Genomic DNA, 18,648 nt, shown 5'->3' on the forward strand with positions numbered 1-18,648 from the left:
GTACTAAGGCCTGGCACTTAGCTTGGGCTTAATTATTTGTTAGTTCACTTACTGAAATGATCTCCCACTCTTGATTTCACTTTACATTGAGGACTGATGGGAGGAGCAACAGCTATAAGGTAGAATCAGGAACAGCACGAGCCTGACTTAGCATGTTGGTGGTGGGAATGTGAGAACAACCACATAGAGACGGAAACAATGTCCTAAAAGAAACAGACTAGTTGTGTCTGTTGTCATTGTTAATTTCCCATTACATTTTTATTTGCCCACACACTAATTGTATTTGTTTGGGCTGGCTTCTGGGTCCATCCTCATTTTCATGGTATTTTTAGTGTAGCTTTGAAGATCTTCAAATGGAAGTTGTTTCTATCTAAAAAAAAATGATTTCAACATTAAAATAAGCCGCCACCTGGGAGATTATAACCAAGAGGCATCATTACTTTATTTGTTAAGCCAATTAATTGTTGAAGCAAGATTAGCTCAGATGACTACATAGTACATACTTTTTCATTGCTTTTGATTTCTAACACAGATGATTTTGGTTTAACTGAAATAGACCTTCATTTCCTTGAAGCACCCTGCCTGGAAAGATAGGGGGTATGTATTCAATCCAAATGCAGGAGGATCGTCAGGAGAAATGTCACCAGTAGACATGGCACCAGAGGAATGAGAAAACCTCTGTTTGCTTCTGGCTCTGTCACTAACTAGTTGGGTAACTGGAAGGAGTTTTGTTTCTCTGATAAATAAATACGGTAAAATATCGTAGGATATGGTATAGTGAAGTAACTATGAACATATTTCCTTTTCTCCTCCCTTTTATCCCTTCGTTTACCTCATTGTCTTTCACCTGTTCTCATCAGTGTGCCTCAACCTTTCCAGAGGTCCAAGTGGCTCTGAAAGGATTTTATAAGTGTGAGAATGCTATGCTAACATCTGTATGTGAATATGATTATTTATATTATTGGTCCTTTCTTCTGGGACCTCTTGTTAATGCAGAAACAGAATTTTCATTAGTGATTTTGATCTAGAAACTGTTATTCTTAGTTGAAAAGTCTTTCACATCCTATATAATAAAGAGCTAATATGCTAATTTGACCAAACAGCAGGAAGACTGTCGGGATGACCTTCCAGACAAAGTCGGGCTGTGAGGGCCGAGCCCCTTGCACGAATTTCATGCATTGGGCCTCTAGTAAATTATAAAATTTTTAAACTATGAATAGTTGCCAGTAATGACATTTCCAATAGTTTAACAACAGAGTAGCTTGAAGCAGGACAGTATTTCAGGATAATTATTTGTGTATTACCTGTTGCTGAGTTTGTTCAGCAAATAGTATCATTCTTGGTACATAGTAGAGAGTCAGTAACTGATGTGAAATGAATATGAAAAGTGAATGTAAACCCTAGTTTATTGTTTTAGTGGTAATTGATTTCTTCAGACCAAGGTAAGTGAACATGCAGTAATCTGTATGGAAATTTAATATCTAGTCTGTGCAATAAGAAACTGGAGTGGAAAACTGGAGTACTTTGCAAAATATCGTATATTATTATTGTACCCAAACATTTTTATGTTTTTTTATTGAATTTATTGCAGTGCCATTGGTTAATAAAATTATGTAGGTTTCATGTGTACAATTCTATAATATATCATTTTTTATTATATTGTGTGTTTACCACACCCCAAGTCAAGTCATACCAAAACACTTTTAATTGAAGGTTTTGTTAAATGTGGTCCTGTTGTAAGATTTAGTGCACAAAGAGCTCTCCCAACCCAAATACGTGCTTTCAACATGTATTTTCATGCTATGAGCTTAAAAAGAAAAAAGGAAGACTTTTAGCTAACTTTAGTGACTGAGAAGTTTGTGGCATTTTAAACAATCTTGAATGACCCACTCATTAATAAATCCTCTTTGTTTACTTTCATCAAATACCAAAGGAGGTTGGGACATGACACTGAGGTAATTATGGGCACAGGACTTTCCAAAGTAACATTGAGTTGAAGACAGGTTGACATTTTCGGGAAGGGCATGGTTAGACAGGTAAGCTCATTTGGGCTCATGTAAATCTGGGAAGCAGCTTTATGTTTCACCCAGTAAAAGGAACACAGCAATCCCTAGAGTCACATTGCAACACGGCATGAGAAGGGCAGTGAAGGCCCTCTGGTTTCGGCTGCAGCACCTCTGATCATTGGTTGGATCTAGAACTCACAGGGTGCCTGACCTAGAGGGCCTGGGCTAGCCACAGAATGGAAGGATAAACTGAGGCATTTTGAGCCAAACCGTCCCAGGTGCCAGAAAAATCTGTTGAGTGGTGAACTTTCTGTCTTCAAGGTGCACAGTTGTGTACTTACTCATGTGTATGAGCCTGAGTGAAAACACACACTCCCACCAAGACACAGAGTGGCATGCAAGGAAAAGGCTTGAGAATAAGGATAAGAAAGCCTGTGTTTTTGTTTCTTCTGTTGCTCAATTGCTCTGTGCTCCAAGGAAAACCACCGCAAGTGCTAGATAACTGCCTTTTGCTCCTCCAGATGCCTTTTCTGTCCTTTTCTAACCACTCTCTGGTCCTAGGTGGCTGACCTTTAATGACTATCTCAGAAGGCTTCCTACCTTTCTGGTTACCTGTTGGGTTTGGTAAATGCTGAGTCCAAGCTGGAACCTGGAGAGAGGGATAAAATGAGCTTGGATTTTCCTGTGAGCTGACCTTGGGCTGACTTTGTCCCTCACTCAAGGGTCATGACGACTTTCAAGTAGATTGTCCCTAGTTGACTCTCTGCTGTTCCTCTTGCCCCTGACCCCCATGGTCCCACCCCACCTTACAAACTGAGGATTTTTCCCTTGTTAAATAGTCTCTTTATTAAACTCTCTGAATTATCTTAATTTGGCTATGCCATCTGTTTCCTGCTGGCACCCTGACTGATGTATTTAACAGACTATCTTAGGTTATGTCTGTGTTTATCAAAGAAGGGGCCATGATGGGTTGGTGATGACTGCCATGAGCTCCACTAGAGGGAGGGGAACACAGATGTCCAGAATTAACCATTCTACAAGTCTCCTCCAGCTCTTAATATTCTGTGACTCCATGGATAAGAAACTGAAGGAAGCCTATTACATTTTAGACTTTTATATTACTATGGGGAATCTGGACTGGGATGATAAGACGGGTATAGTTCAAAGGAAGGCACAAGCAAGGTGTGCTTATGAAAACCAGTGGCAATTCCACACACAAAGTCATCTCTAACCGGCACCTTTCAGATGTTGCTCATTATTTTCAGTGTTGGCTTATTTTCCATTGTGCTACTTTTATGATAAGTATATTTTTATTTCTACAACAGTGCTTTCTTATATGTAGCAATATAGTACTAGCTTCTGCAGCACATGTAGTAACCTACAGTGTCAACGTGTCCAGCAGGCAGGCAGCTCACTTGGCAATTTGGCAAAAATATCTACTGCCAATTAGTAGTGTTGAAAATCATTCCTAAGGCTCTGGGTCTGATCTCTGAGTTGCAATTCCTTTTACTTTCCCATCTAACTTTCAAGTTAAAGCAGAAACTATTTATACTCATGAACTTTGTTTAATAGTAATACCTTTGAGCTTTCTGATAAAGTTTCCTAGAGTGTATATATTGTCAAAAAAGTCAAATATGCCTATTTCAGCACCCACTGCAGTGAGACTTGTGAGCTGACTAGGGGTTGTCTTTCTCCTGGTCAAACATTTGTCCAATTTCCTTTTTAGAAAGGATAGTGACCAGAACTGCTTATGATTTATAGTGGGAGCAATGACTTTAAAGAAGTTTTGTGTTAGAAAAAGTTAAATGAGCATTCTTGTCAAGCTGTCTGCTCACATGGGATTTGATCCTTAGAACAAGTCAGTAGTTGACAAAATCTGACATTACTGCAGCTGTCTTTATTTTTTTCTTCTAAGATATTCCTTTGAGGGGCTCATGATGGTTCCCCTCTCAAAACAATGACCCCGAGCACCTGCCACTTATGCCTATAGGGAAAACGAAACCTACCAGTTATTGGGAACAGACATGTTATGTGGCTATCAAGTAAAAACAGTAAAGGTAATTCCTTTTGTCTTTGTTTTCCAAATTTCTTTCACACACAGTTGATTATGTTATCCTTGGACCACTGTAATAAGTTCATAGGGAAAGTGCTTTATTCCTGGTTTACATATGAGAAGTCTGAGGCAGAGAATTGCTGTTATCAGGGCAGCACTAGAACCCTGGATTATCCTATATAATAAAAGCCTAATATGCTAAGTGTCTGGTCATCCAGTCGGCCATTCAACCAATCAAAGCATAACATGATAATGATATGCTAAGGCCACTCAACCACTCACTATGACGTGCACTGACCAACAGGGGGCAGACACTCTGACCGGTAGGTTAACTTGCTGCTGGGGTCCGACTGATCAGGACTGAGCGAGACAGGCTGGATACACCCTGAAGCCCACCTGTGGTCCCTCCCTGGCTGGCCAACCTCCCACATCCCTCCCTGAGCCCAATCATGCACTGATGGGGTCCCTTGGCCTGGCTTGCACCCTCTCGTAATTCGGGACCCCTTGGGGGATGTTGGAGAGCCAGTTTTGGCCTGACCCCACACTCCAGGCTGAGGGACCCTACTGGTGCACAAATTCGTGCACCAGGCCTCTAGTTAGTTCATAATAGGCTTTAATTTTCACTTTAATTAAATACTCAGGTTTAACCTCAAATATGCCAAATGGTTTAACTGTAGGAGAGCATTCCCAATTCATATCTAGGCTTCTAGAAAAGGGCTAGTAATTAAAGGTAATCCACTCCACTTTGAAGTTGCCCACTCTTTTTAATGCGATTTCCCCCCAGCTATATGTTCAATTTTAAGCACCAGTGTGATCTGGAGCTTTGAGACAAGGCACAGACCATTAACTAGGCTTGGGATTTTGCATCACTTGCTAATCCCCTCCCAGCAATTTTTGGCCTATTTCTTTACCCTGCAGGAAAGGCTGAGTGTCTGGATTTTTCTCTACATGAGCCCTGGATTTGAATTTCAGAACATATGGGTCAGAACACCACAGTAAAAGGGAAATCAAGATTTAAACAGATAAATTTGGCAATTCTAAGCCTCTTTCTTCCAATGAACAAAAATTCCTTTGGTATGTTGTGTGAAAAAGCTCTTGCTTTACACTACATTCAGCTTTTTTTCTAGTAAATGTATATGCTTGAGAAGGAAGATATCATCTGGGAAATCCAGAGTAATTTTTAGCAATAAAACGGGGCTAGACTTACCAACCCCAGAGAGATCCTTTCAGCTTTAACCATATAAACTTTCAGATATTAACAAAGGCAGAATTTGAACTCCAAGTGATTGTGCTATGTTAGTTTTGGGAAGATAGCAAAGGAGCATGAGGAGGGAGAAGTTTAGTGTGTATGTGACCTAAGAAATGAAGGTTGAGAGAAAGAAATCCCTAGTCTGCTGTTCTCAACCTGTGGGTCGTGACCCCTTTGGCGGTTGAAGGACCCTTTCACAGGGGTCGCCTAAGACCATCCTGCATATCAGATATTTACATTATGATTCATAACAGTAGCAACATTACAGTTATGAAGTAGCAACGAAAATAATTTTATGGTTGGGTCACAACATGAGGAACTGTATTTAAAGGGCCAGAAGGTTGAGAACCACTGCAGATGAAGGGCATATGATGAAAAATATTACAGAAGCAAGCTTAGTGAAATTATAGATAGTCATAAAGTTGAAGTGTGGGTGATCATGTAGATAATTCTATGGCGCTGGAACAAGGAATGGGAAACCATGGTGTCAGCATAGTGTTAAGTTCTGGAATCCAAGCATGTGGATTTGAATCCCTGCTCTGCCCCGGACTAGCTGTGTGACTCTGTACTGAAGAGCACACTTTAGACCAGTGATCTCCAACCTTGTTTGGTCAGTAGAACACTAGACTTATCTGGGGAGTTCTGAAAAAAAAATGCAGGTGGCCAGGTCCACTTCTGGACCAATTCAATCAGAATCAGGCACTGGCAGGGACAGGCTTGAAAGCCTGGTTTGAAAGCCAGCTTTACAATCATGATTCTCACATTTTTTGCGTGTCAAAATGATATCCATGAATTTAAGGTTCCACACATTTTCTTTCTCCTCTTGAGTGAATTTGTAGATTGGCTCCTCTTGACACTGTAGTCACCTTTTCAATGTTGGCTGCAGTTGGTTTTCTCAGGCGAGAAATGAATTTTATTATATATCCTAGGAAAATCTCCAATACTAGAAAGAAAAATCTGGCTATGATCAGGTGATGTAAACATTACCATGAAATCTTTGTGGATATGGAAAATCTAATGGTAAAGCACACAGAGTACAGTCTGAGCTATTTTCTAATGGTAGGATAAATATAATTCCTGATTGCTCTCACTGAGGTCTTTTTAGAGGAGCTGGAAAGTTTTTTGCTTTTTTGAGGTTATACGGTATAACATTCCAATATTGTAATTTATTTTCTAATGGTAAGATAAATATAATTCCTGATTGCTCTCACTGAGGTCTTTTTAGAGGAGCTGGAAAGTTTTTTGCTTTTTTGAGGTTATACGGTATAACATTCCAATATTGTAATTAAGGGGTGGAGGGAAGCAGATCATGGTCTAACAGAAAGCATGAGGATGCCTTCCCCTAAATACTGCTCTAGTTAAGGTATATGTTATGTGCAAATAAGTCTGCAGAGGAAAAAAAGTGTCATAAAAGAGAAAACTTAGATGGTTTTCCTCCATCTGTCTAGGACACAGAGTGTGAAAATATGGGCCTCTTGGGTGAGAAAACATTCAAAGGATGAGGAAACACTTTCATTGCACTGGCTGAAGCCACTGGTTATCTTATTTTAATTACCTTATATATATTTTTAAATTATATTTTTGTTGATTTCAAAGAGGAAGGAAGAGGGAGAGAGAGAAACATCAATGATGAGAGAGAATTATTGATTGGCTGCCTCTATGGGGACTGAGCCCACAAACCAGGCATGTGCCCTGACCAGGAATCAAACTACGACCTCCTGGTTCATAGGTTGACACTCTACCATTGAGCCATGCCAGCTGGGCTAGTTACCTTATATTTCAATGTGAATAAAGACCTGATATGGAAATAGGGAGTGAATAGAGAAAAAAAGCAACCCCATTGTAACTGGGTGTTGAAAGTTTGTCCTAATGGTGCATTAATATGCAAGGTTCTTGTTTCTTCTCAAGCAGTGCCTTTGACCTCACTCTGTTGAATCTGATTTTCGTAGACCCTACTAACATCTTGGTCAGATCTCAGAGCTTTCAAATAAATTACAGTCTTTAAGTGCAGTCCAGTCCAATATAAAACTCCAATCATACCTACCCCCCTTGATCCTAGCTCAGGGTTTATCAGTGGCCTGAAGGGACATGCAGTGGGGGGAAGGAAACACTATTAAACTCCACTTCCCTCCCCTCCTCCCTCTCTGGTGTGCTAGGCTAGGGAGGAGGGAGAGGAAATGAGGGGGAAAATAGAAACGGATGTTTGGGCATATGTGTAAGCTCCTTAGGTGGCCCTGTGGGAGGAACCCCCACTTCACAGCTGCTCTCATAGAAGATCTGTCTCCAGCTTAAACTCTTCCCTTGTCCTCCAGTTTTCTTCCCTCTCGGTGCATTTTCTGGCCACACACTCCTGCTGCTTCCTGAAGCGACAGAGAGCCCCCTTAATTAGATTGGGGTCTGAGCTCATAGCTTAAGCCCTGCTCCCTTCCACAGTGTTTTCTTGCCCTGCATGAAACTCATACATCACTCACACAGCAAACACCACTCTCACTCTCACAATCACAAGGCACCACATGGCTTTCCTTCTCTTCCCTCACTTCTGTCATTTGTGTTAAACTCTCTTGTCTGTTCAGACAGGCTCTGGGGGACAGTTAGCAGGTAACACTGGGAATGAGATGATAGTCTCTCTTTCTTGTAGGTGGTTTTTTGGAGAACCCTGACTGGACTTTGGTGGGTGAGCACTCACCTCCTTCCTTTTCCATGAGGAAAAGTGTCAGTACCCCTGACTAGACCTCATAATCAGCAGTGCATGATTCTGTGGATCCTCTGCTCTTCCCTTTCTTGCTCTTTGGTGTTCTGTTTATGTCTATGGGACAGTGTCCTGAGGGATGTTTTGGGACAGCAGAGGGAATATGTTCATCTCTGACAAAATCTTAGAAGGGCCACCTGGCTCCTCAGTTGCCTGCAGCTTTATTAGGAAGTAGGGTATTGGACAGTCCTGTGTCCTCAGTTGAGAGGCCTAGTTGTCAATTCCAGAACAATAGGAGGGGTTCTACTAAACACCCCATTACATTATAGTATGCAATATTTATCGATCACTTTCTTTGTACTAATTGTATTAAGCCTTTTAAATATTTTATGTCATTTAGTTCATATGATAATAACATATGTTAGGTTTTATTATTATTCTCATTTAAACAACCAAACACTGTAATGGGCTTCTGCCATATCTAGTTACACAAAATATTTTTTAAAGCCTCTCTACTTTGTAATAACCCCATGCAATTTAAGTCTTGCGATCTCAGTGAGGAAAGCAACAAATGAAACCTTTGTTTCTGGAGAAGAATGAGTAATTTCAATTCTGCCCATCACTTTTCCCCCATGAGAGACTTCATTAGCATTGAGTCAGTGGAGGAAAGAGGCATGGTGTTGATTTTCTATTTTGTAGCAGGTATTGAGGCAGAGAGAAAGCCTTAGTCTGTTTGGGCTGCTGTAACAAAAGACCACAGATTGAGTAGCTTGTAAACAACGGAAATTTATCTCTCACAGTCTGGGGCTGGAGATCTGAGATCAGGATGCCAGCATGGTGGAGGGGGCCCTCTTCTGCATTGCAGACTTCTCACTGCATGGCAGAAGAAAGGCGAAGGAGCTCTCTGGAACCTCTTTTATAAGGGAACTAGTCTCATTCATGAGGGCCTGTCTTCATAACCTAAGCACTCCCCTCCTACCCGCTAAAGATTCTACCTCCTAATACAATCACCTAGAGCAGTGGTTCTCAACCTTCCTAATGCGGCGACCCTTTAATACAGTTTCTCATGTTGTGGTGACCCCTAACCATACAATTATTTTCGTTGCTACTTCATAACTGTAATTTTGCTACTGTTATGAATCGTAATGTAAATATCTGATATGCAGGATGTATTTTCATTGTTACAAATTGAACATAATTAAAGCATAGTGATTAATCACAAAAAAACAATATGTAATTATATATGTGTTTTCCGATGGTCTTAGGCGACCCCTGTGAAAGGGTCATTCGACCCCCAAAGGGGTCGTGACCCACAGGTTGAGAACTGCTGACCTAGAGGTTAGTTAGGATTTCAACATATGCATTTTTGGGGACACAAACATTCAGATCATTGTAAGGAGAGCTCTGATACTGGCAGTGGTGATCATAATGTCCTGACTAGCCACTTCCTGATGATGGCAGAGGCAGCAACTTCCCATCAGGCCAGTTCTGAGTTGTGGCCGTGGGAGTCCTGCCCAGAAGCTCAGCCTGGAATCAGCCTCTTCATTCCTTACAAAGATTCTGTCGGCTCGCGCTGCCTCTTAATAAATAACTTTCTGCTTAAACTTGTTGCACAGGGTTTGTACCTATCCTCCTCAGACTACAACAAAAAATTCAAGAGGCTGCTCAGGGTTTGTTGGCAGCAACAAAGCACCCTGGCCAAGGCAACCTCAGAACCAATATTGCTATTATTCTTCATATTTGAAGGGATATTTAAAGAGGGAAGAACTACAGACATGAATGTGCTTTGTAAAGCCAGTTCTTTGAAAAATCAGAAAGTCAGGAATATCAGTGGTTACAATATTTCTCTGTGACCCATAGATACATCCTTACTCTAGCAGTATTCTATTGGAGCTAAAATGCTTGTAAGGAAAATATTTTAGATAATGTGAAGACTCGCTTTAGCTTCAAAATGTCATATTTAAGATGTTGCTTTTGCATTGATTTGCTGCATATGTCGTTAAATTTGTTTCAGTGAAGCAGGGGATCATGGGATGAAAAATCTGACCTATTAGAGTTCTGGCACTGCCACTTATTAGCTCCGTGGTCTGAGTTAAGTTGGTTAACTGTTTGAGACTCAGGCTCCTCATTAAAAAATTGAAATAATCACAACAGTGATCTTTTCCAATCATAGATGGTTTCTGAAAAGAGGAAATAAGAATGTTTGGGGGATAATATAGGGCTAACATAAATAAAATAATTTTTATTATAGCTATGGTCTTTTGAATAATCTCAGTGAGTAAGAAATGGTGGGAAAAGACTCTAAAAACCCACACTATTAGGAGAAAAAAGGAAAGACATTTTTAGGAAGGCATGGTGAGCAAATATAATTCTTTGCATGCAAATGTCTCTTTTCTCAAATTATGTAAGGCTTCTGATCTTCCTTCCCTTATTCAGCGCAAGAAGGAAGGTTGTAATGCAGTAGTTCAGAATCCCGGGAGAGTCAAGTGCATTTCATCTGTAGTTTCGGAAAGGATGGCCAATTTTCTGCATGTCTTACTATATATAAAAAGTCTCCCCCCATGTATTATTTGTTCAATCATCTCAATAGAAGTTGCTTAGAGGTCATCGGGTCTCCAGTGCTAAGTCTGTCTTGTGAAGATGGAATGCAGGCACTTGTGGTGTCTAGTGAAGAAGGCCAATGTCATCTCCATGGAGACCTGCCCTTCTCCTTCCCCTCTTCCTTAGAGTAGGTCTAACAGGTAAAAGAGCCATAGATTCCTCTTGGGTGTACCACACTCCCACCTGCAAATCTGGGCCTCAGGATTACTTCATTTTCCTGAGTGCAGAACTCAAAAGGAATGCATTTTTAGTAATTTGCAAGGGTGAATATGATCACAGATCAATCTTGCTATCCTAATTTCCAAACGAGTCCTATCTTCATTACATGCGTAGGATAAGTTAGTGATAATTATATTCACTAGGACCCTAAGAGACTATGTCCCACAAGATAACCTTTTGTAATTGGAGAAGGGGCTGCACTTGCCATGCGCTGCTCTCAGCAGAGACGGTCACATATCAGGACCCGGATGGAGAGATGTCAGAAGCCAACAAGCATTCTCTAGTGATACCCAGAAACCTTTAGTATAATTACTTATTTCACAATACACCGCCTGTGATTGAATTCTCCGAGAGTACTGGGGAAAGGGCTGCAAATTCTGTACAGCTGATAGGATGCCTGATTGAAATGACCCACATGGACATGGAGTAGAGTCAGAGAGGGCTTTGAGAAAGGATGGTTGGAAATTTGGGGAAATGGGTTGCAGATAAAGTCCATGGAGATTTTGGGGGGCAAAGGAGCCTGGTGGAAATGTGAATTCTTGTGCTTTACAGAATATAAAGAGTTTTTTTTAAAATATATATTTTTATTGAGTTCAGAGAAGAAGGGAGAGGGAGAAACATCAGTGAGAGAGAATCATTGATTGGCCGCCTCCAGCACACACCCCCACTGGGGATCGAGCCCACAACCTGGGCATGTGCCCTAACCAGGAGTTAAACCATAACCTCCTGATTCATAGGTCATTGATGCTCAACCACTGAGCCGGGTCAGAGTTTTTACGTACATCAGTTCTCATTTTATTCTCCCAATCTATGCAGAAGCTTTAATTGTTCCTATATTTCTTCTGAGGAATCAAAGGTTAAACTTCATTGTTTAACTTGCTCAAGCTCAACAATGAATAACAGAGATGGATCATGTGATCTTGGCTAGAGCCCTCGCTTTAGTATTCCAGCTGCTCTGATGACTACCCTGGGGCCACGGTGATGACTTTACATTTTAATTTTCTTCTTTTACATTACAAGGATTCTCACTTTAGGTTAAGAAACGGAAGCTTCTGATGTCAGTTTGGAATTCTGTGCCCTGGTTTCAAGATGAAAAGCTTACATTCTTTATGCCTTTTCAGTTTTTTTTGTGTGTGTGTGTGTTTGTTTTTTTTTTTACTGAATAATGATATTATTTGATGTTATCTGTCAAATTATTTAAGTTAACACATGGAAACAATGTAAGTTTAAATGACTCTGATAATCCCTTTGTTGTTTTTCTCCTAAGAATGATTTCCTCTTTTACAGTTGGTTAGCATGTTTGTCCCTATAAAAATCAAATACTTCATAGAAAGCTATTAAAAAAGAGATTCTTTACTAAATTGAGTTAATGCTATTTTCAGAGGCACTAATGTTATTCAATCTTAGATTAGTAGAACCCCAACAAGCCAATTCAGTAATAGATATAAGTACTGCAATTGGGTGACTCCAAAGGGAAAAAAATCGAGAAATAAGAAGAAACATTAAGCAATTATAGCAAGAGAAGAATGGGATTTTGTTCCCTAAAGACAATGATATAAACTGAAAAAGAATCCTAGTTGGCTGCCTTTAGAGGAGAATCACCCTGTTCTCATGATGGGATGTCAGGAAAGGGCACCTGTGTCTGAACATATGTACAAATCATGAAAGTGCGGCTCCCGGGAGGGGTAACATTTTAGGCCTTAGCCAGATTTTAAGTCAATGTACATAAATTCAACAGTTGTATTTGTAAGAAAAGGTTTTAACAGGGTTAGAATTAGGGGGGGCGGGAAGCGGGGCACAGGACACTGGGCACTTAAGGAGACAGAGTGATAGCATCCCTGGTGCGATAAGAAGGATTATGGGAAGAGTCCTGGTTCTAGATCTTTCTGAAGACAGTCCAACAATACTCTTGGTCAATTTCTCCTCTAACAAAGACAGGCCCATTATCCTGTAGACACATTAAGAGATAAAAAGCACACAACCTTTTATATTACTTGGGTTCATTCCTGATACAGCCAGTGTGCCCAGACCGTTCCCACTCCTCTTGTCTCCCTAATGCTCACTCACATCCTCTGGCTCCCCAAGACTTCACACCTGGGCCCAAGCTGTGTCCATGTGTCTTTCCTTTTGGCCTAACTTCCATTTAGACTTAAATGTCATTGGTCTCTTGATCCCAGAATCCTGTTTTCAGTTAGATGAGAGTTTATCTGATGGCCCATACTTTCCCAAGCTATACTGCTAGTGTTCCTCCAGATTTTAGTAGATACAACTTGGGGGCGGGGAGGGGGGTTAAAAAAAGAGTTCCTTGGCAAAGTAAATTTGAAAAATCCTACATACTATATCACCCTCTTGAAGATTCACAATGTGCATTAGCTTGGTGAAGTCTTTCAGAAATAAATTGTTGTGATGAGTTTAGTATGGGAAACACTATTCTAGCAGAATAAAAACTAAGGTCTACATTTTTAACCTTCTCAAACATTATATTTTTCCCAGCAATCTATAGGAAAAAAAATGCCTTGACCTTGAGGAATGATCCCCATTGTTGGAATTTCAGGTGCTACAGTGGCTACTGCTGGATGATATTTGGCATAAGGATTCTGGTGCCAAAATTTAAATTATTTTTTTTATTACTTTTGGGTACTTTCTGTTCTGCTAAACTAAGTCAGACTCAGGAAAATTGGAATATTTCTGCTCCATTTGAACAAAGCCAAGGTAAAATTTGGATAAACTTATGGCTCTGGTTTTCGCAACTTCTATGTCCATTTGTGTTCAGCTATTCTTTTGAGAAGTGAAATATATTCATTTTCCCATCAGTGCACTAACATCAGGCCACTCAACATTTAAAAGTGACTGAGGTTGGATTTTTTGTTATTGTTATTGTTAAAGGTAAAGCCATCCCAGGCCAGGAGCAGAGCTCTGGGATGATGTGATCAGATGACTAAATTGCAACCCCCTTCCATTCTGCTAATGAACACGTTTCTGTTTACCTTGGAACTGGGGTATTTTAGAAATTCTATTTTAAAGTTCTTATTTTAAGAAGATGCCTTCTGGACAGCTTCAAAATGAGGTCACAGACCTGAAAGAAATGGATGCTGCCTTAGGAACTTAGGCTGCCAAATGGAATCTGGAGGAAAATGCTGCCAATTTGGATTCCTCCTTCCCTTGCTTTCCCTCTGTGTGACTGGAGTGTCCTCTCCCTGTCTGTCTGCCAGTTCTTTTTTTCCTATAATATGGACAGTTATGAGTTCTCTGGTATAATAATATTGTAAATCAATTCTCCTTTTCATCTTTGATTGTGGCAGTTAAGTTATGAATTTTGATGGAGAATCTCCTATTTCCACCAGTTCCATTTACCCAATAGTAGAAACAGGTGTGACTGGAAGCCTCCTCTGGCTCATAACTCTCCTTTCCCTTACTTTTTAAATGTGTGGCTACAGATGAGAATACTTTTTCTAAACCAAACTATCAACCCAGCATAGTGATGTCTGAAATATAGGATTCATTGAGTTCCATAGAAATCATTTGGACAGATTTATGGACCATATTATTCAATCATGTATTGCAAGATTCTACTGCTGACCATGGTAAATGCAGAACAGAAACCTGTTTTTGAAATCCCAAGCTTTTTAAGTATGCCACATATGTGTACTTTTAAAAACCCTTTACTAATGAAAATATACCATTGATAATTTATCTTAACTCGTATAATTTTTAAAACTATTTCTATAATTTATATCCCTCTCAGAAGCAACGTGATGACTTTCTTCTCAGAATACTGTATTGTGCTCAGCATGATCTAGAATTGCTAAAATGTTCAATCATTATTTTAGTGCTGTATGTAATCAAATTATTTTAAGAGACTAAGTCTCATGTTTGAACAATTGACAATTCTAATTCCTATCATCTCCCTCAGGAGGTGGAATTCTTGGTCTATCCAGAGCAATTTTCTGATTCTAGGCATAATGTCACTGGTGGTTGTTGACTTACATTATTCCTCCTAAACACTAGCAGATAAACACTCTCCTCTTTTGTCCCTTGACTGGGAAGTTTGGAAACTTATATTACATGGCTCTTAGCGTCCCCATTGCCCATAGCAGTGAATAGCTTGAAAATTCATCTTTGGAATGACTTCCCCTCCTTCCCAATTCCCAGTCCCAAATCCTATTTTTAAAAAAATATTTTTTTTTACTGATTTTAGAGAGGAAAGGAGAGGGAGAGAGAGATAGAAACATCAATGATGAGAGAGAATCATTGATTGGCTGCCTCCTGCATGTCCCCCACTGGGGATCAAGCCCACAACCCTGGCTTGTGCCTTGACCAGGAATTGAACCATGACCTCCTGCTTCATAGGTCGATGTTCAACCACTGAACCATGCTAGCTGGGCCTAACTCCTATATTTTAGGATTGTTTCTTAAAATAAACTCTCTACTCACAAACTAGTCTCAGGCTTTGCATCCTTTTGGAACCCAAACTAAGACAAGGAGCAAAATGTCAGGAGAAAAATTAATAAACATTTCCCCTGTTACTGCAATGAAGTGCAGAAAATTTCATAGTACAACATGCTAGATGACTTCAGAGTACAAGAAAATAATTTTTCAAGTAGCACTCAGTCTAAGAGTTAGTTGTGCTTTTCTAACATAAGTCATGGCAATCCATAAAAGTTCTTCAAGAGCTGAGGAGAAAAAAAGTTTGTGGACATGACACTCAAGCTATTCGCAGGCGGTTACGGCAGACCTATTTGTAAAAATGAGCAAGAGCTGCACTTACGGACTCTGTATGAAGCCCTGCTTTCCTGAATTGATAAAAGCTCTGCCTTTGAAGTCTGATCTTTGAATAATTGTGGACAGAGGCTGAACATTTTTACAGTTTATGTGTTAGTCCTGATCCAAGGCAGAGGCTAGTCTGGCATGGACGGGTGTAGATTTGTAGGGGGACAGTATCTGAATACAGAAGATGATCAGTGGCTGGCACGCAACTGGAATGACAACAGAAAAAGAGGACTCAGAGGCTCTTTGAAACGCCACTAAAGATGGAGGCTTTTAGCAACACTCTCATGAGGGGATGTTGGCAACAGAGGGCTTCAGACTCACCAGCTACACATTATATTTTTGCTATGTGCATATTTATGTTTAAATTTAATTATTTAAGAAAGCATGCATAATTTATCCCAAAGTAGTGCTTTATTTCTTCTCAATTGCTTCTTCTTTTTTAAAAGATGCAGTTAAAAGAAGCCTTCCACATTTTGTTAAGGTTAAATAGCTGAACCAATGAGCCTCAAGAGACAATGGAGGTCATGCAACTTGTGCTTAGGGAGGTGAGTGGTCCCTTTCTGTATAATGCCTGACCCCGGCTTATTCCTGGTAGGGTATGTCACAGAGTACACAGCAGAGCAGGAGAAAAGAGCACTACGCAGAACTGTTCTGTACTAGTGTTTGTGCCATTCTGGAGGAGAGCTGTACATGTAGTAGTTTTATCCTTAGGAGACAAATGCCGGCTGCAGTTAAAAAGTAGCTGATCTGGGAGAGTTGGGCTGAGAGCGGCAGAACAAAAATAGAATTCGGCTATAATTTTTCTCTTTAGGTTCAGGTTTCTGTAATTGATTACTGGTATCTGAGGAGAACATACACGAATGAGGGAAAACAGGGAGGGGATGAAGAATGGTAAAAGGGCTTTTAAAACAAAAAGTGACATTGGAGAAAAAGTGAAATTCATTTATAATGACAATAGTAAAGTCATTTTCTCTTTTGGCCAATTTTTCCTCTGCTGTCTCCCCTTATTCCTTTATTTCATTGTCTCCATTTTCCTGGCTAAATACCTTCTTTCTCATCTCTGAAGACCAGGACTGAATTAGGTTGTCCTGAATTACATGAGAAAATAGCCACTTTCAGCCACAGTATTGGGTACAAATGTGTTCTCTAAGCAGCATGTAATCTTCTATATGATTTTAAAAGAATTTCTTTTCAAATCCTTTGTGATTGATTATTCGATGGCATGAATAATATGCACCAATGTAGAAAATATAGATAACAAAAAAAGTATCTGTGATAATGATAACCACTTTTACATTTGTATTATTTCCTCCTCCAGACTGGAGGTGGTTCACAGACTATCTGTCTTAAAAGGATTTGGAATGATTTTTAAAAATGCAACTTCCTAGGTCCTCCCCAAATCCCATAAAATAAGAATTCCTGGAATGTGGGGCTTGGGGTATGCATTTTTAACCAGTGAAAGCAGGAGTGATGTACAAAGTTTGAGAATCACTGTTTCAGATTTTTTTTTGGGGGGGGGAGGCAAGAGTGGGAGGGAGGGGACAACAAATCAATGTTAAAAGAAAACTGATGTTGGACAGCTTGTCTTAAAGAGTTATTCTGGCCTGTTCTTCCTTGCATCGTAGACCACAGGGAACAAAGCACCATAGACCACAGGAATATTAACAATATCAAGTCATATGAGGGAGAGCTGCCACGTGCCCAGGGCTCCTACAGTCTGTAGGGAGATCATTTCTCCGTCTGCAGGTCTGAAATGACTTTCCCCAAGTGCAGATGGCTGACCACGCCCAGGGCTGTGACCAGAACCCATGTCTCAGGTGCCTGTCACTAGGTTCTCCCCATTCCTCCAGGCTAAATGTCATGCTTTCCCTGTGTAAGAGGTTATTCTACTGATCAGAGAAGTAGTCTACTCCTGAATTCCCAGGGGACAAGAAATAGAGTTAAGTAGTGCTCCTTGTCAATGAGCAGAGTAAGAATCTTCCTCCTCTTCGCCCTTTCGCTCAAAGGAACTGCCTTTTGGTCACACTCATACCATGTATTTCATAGGAATAGTTTCAAACCATTGTACTTTTCAAGTATATTTACACATTATTTATTTTGCCAGAGTATTCTGACCTGGGGACAAGTAAAGTGGCTTTTGTTGTCATTGTTCTTGCTATATTAATCATACTTCACATACAGCACCCTTTCCACTCCTCTGAATAAGTGTGTGGGCTGAGAAAACATCTTCCCTCAGTAATTTGTTAAGTGTTTTTAGAGTGAGTGCTCTGTAATAAATGTAGCCTCCCTCCTATCAGATCATAGCCTTTTTTATTCTTGGTATTTAATCTGCTTTGTACGAATATTGTATGAGTGTATGTTTTAATCATTGAGATTTATCACCAAGTCTACTAGTGATGATTGTTGACCCATTGTTGGTAAATTAAAAAGAAAGAAAAAAGCAAAAAGCCAAAGACATAAGTACTTTGAATTTACGGCATCAGAATTACCACTTCATAAAAGTTTAGTTTTATACAAAAGACAGGCTCCTGAGCATTCTAAAATTTTTAGCCTTTCCTTATTTCCAGTGAAACATCTGGATAGAGGCAATTTCATCATATAAACAACTTTTTAAGCACCCAGGTGGAACTCATTAATCTGAGAGGTTCCCATCATGGGCAACAAGCAGTAGGAAGATTTTGGATTGTCTGAGTTAACTAATTGTATTTTTCTGTAACTATTAATTTTCTAAAGAAAAGTATTCCTGAAGCATGTACATTTGCATAATAATATTTTTCAAAAATTTAATAAGTAATGAGCAATTAAGAGATCGTGCTTTGTGGAAAGTCCATTTGAAAGGACTGGTGCCTCAGTTAGTATATCCTGAGCCTAGACTGTAACTCAGTGGGGGCCTGCCTTTATTCTAGGATTTGCAGTGGTTTGTGAACTGGAGTTTTTCTTCTTCCCAATGGATTGACTCTATTGTTATACTGCCTTTCAGATCATGGAGACCAGACAAAATAAAAAGCATGGGATACATGGTAGACAGGCTCAGTTGCCCAAGGTTATTCAGTGGCGGGGG

The 18,648-nt window shown here is 40.0% G+C and overlaps 1 long non-coding RNA gene across 1 annotated transcript in view; it reads left to right on the top strand.

Moving 5' to 3' along the window:
• Positions 1 to 18,648, top strand: part of LOC106728063 — a 105,170-nt gene that overhangs the window by 75,942 nt on the left and 10,580 nt on the right. Inside the window, exon 3 of the long non-coding RNA XR_001364307.1 lies at positions 18,263 to 18,278. This is a non-coding gene — a long non-coding RNA (uncharacterized LOC106728063). The remainder of the gene's footprint in view (positions 1 to 18,262; positions 18,279 to 18,648) is intronic.

This window comes from Myotis brandtii, unplaced genomic scaffold (genome assembly GCF_000412655.1).
Source record: "Myotis brandtii unplaced genomic scaffold, ASM41265v1 scaffold115, whole genome shotgun sequence".
Taxonomy (NCBI): domain Eukaryota; kingdom Metazoa; phylum Chordata; class Mammalia; order Chiroptera; family Vespertilionidae; genus Myotis; species Myotis brandtii.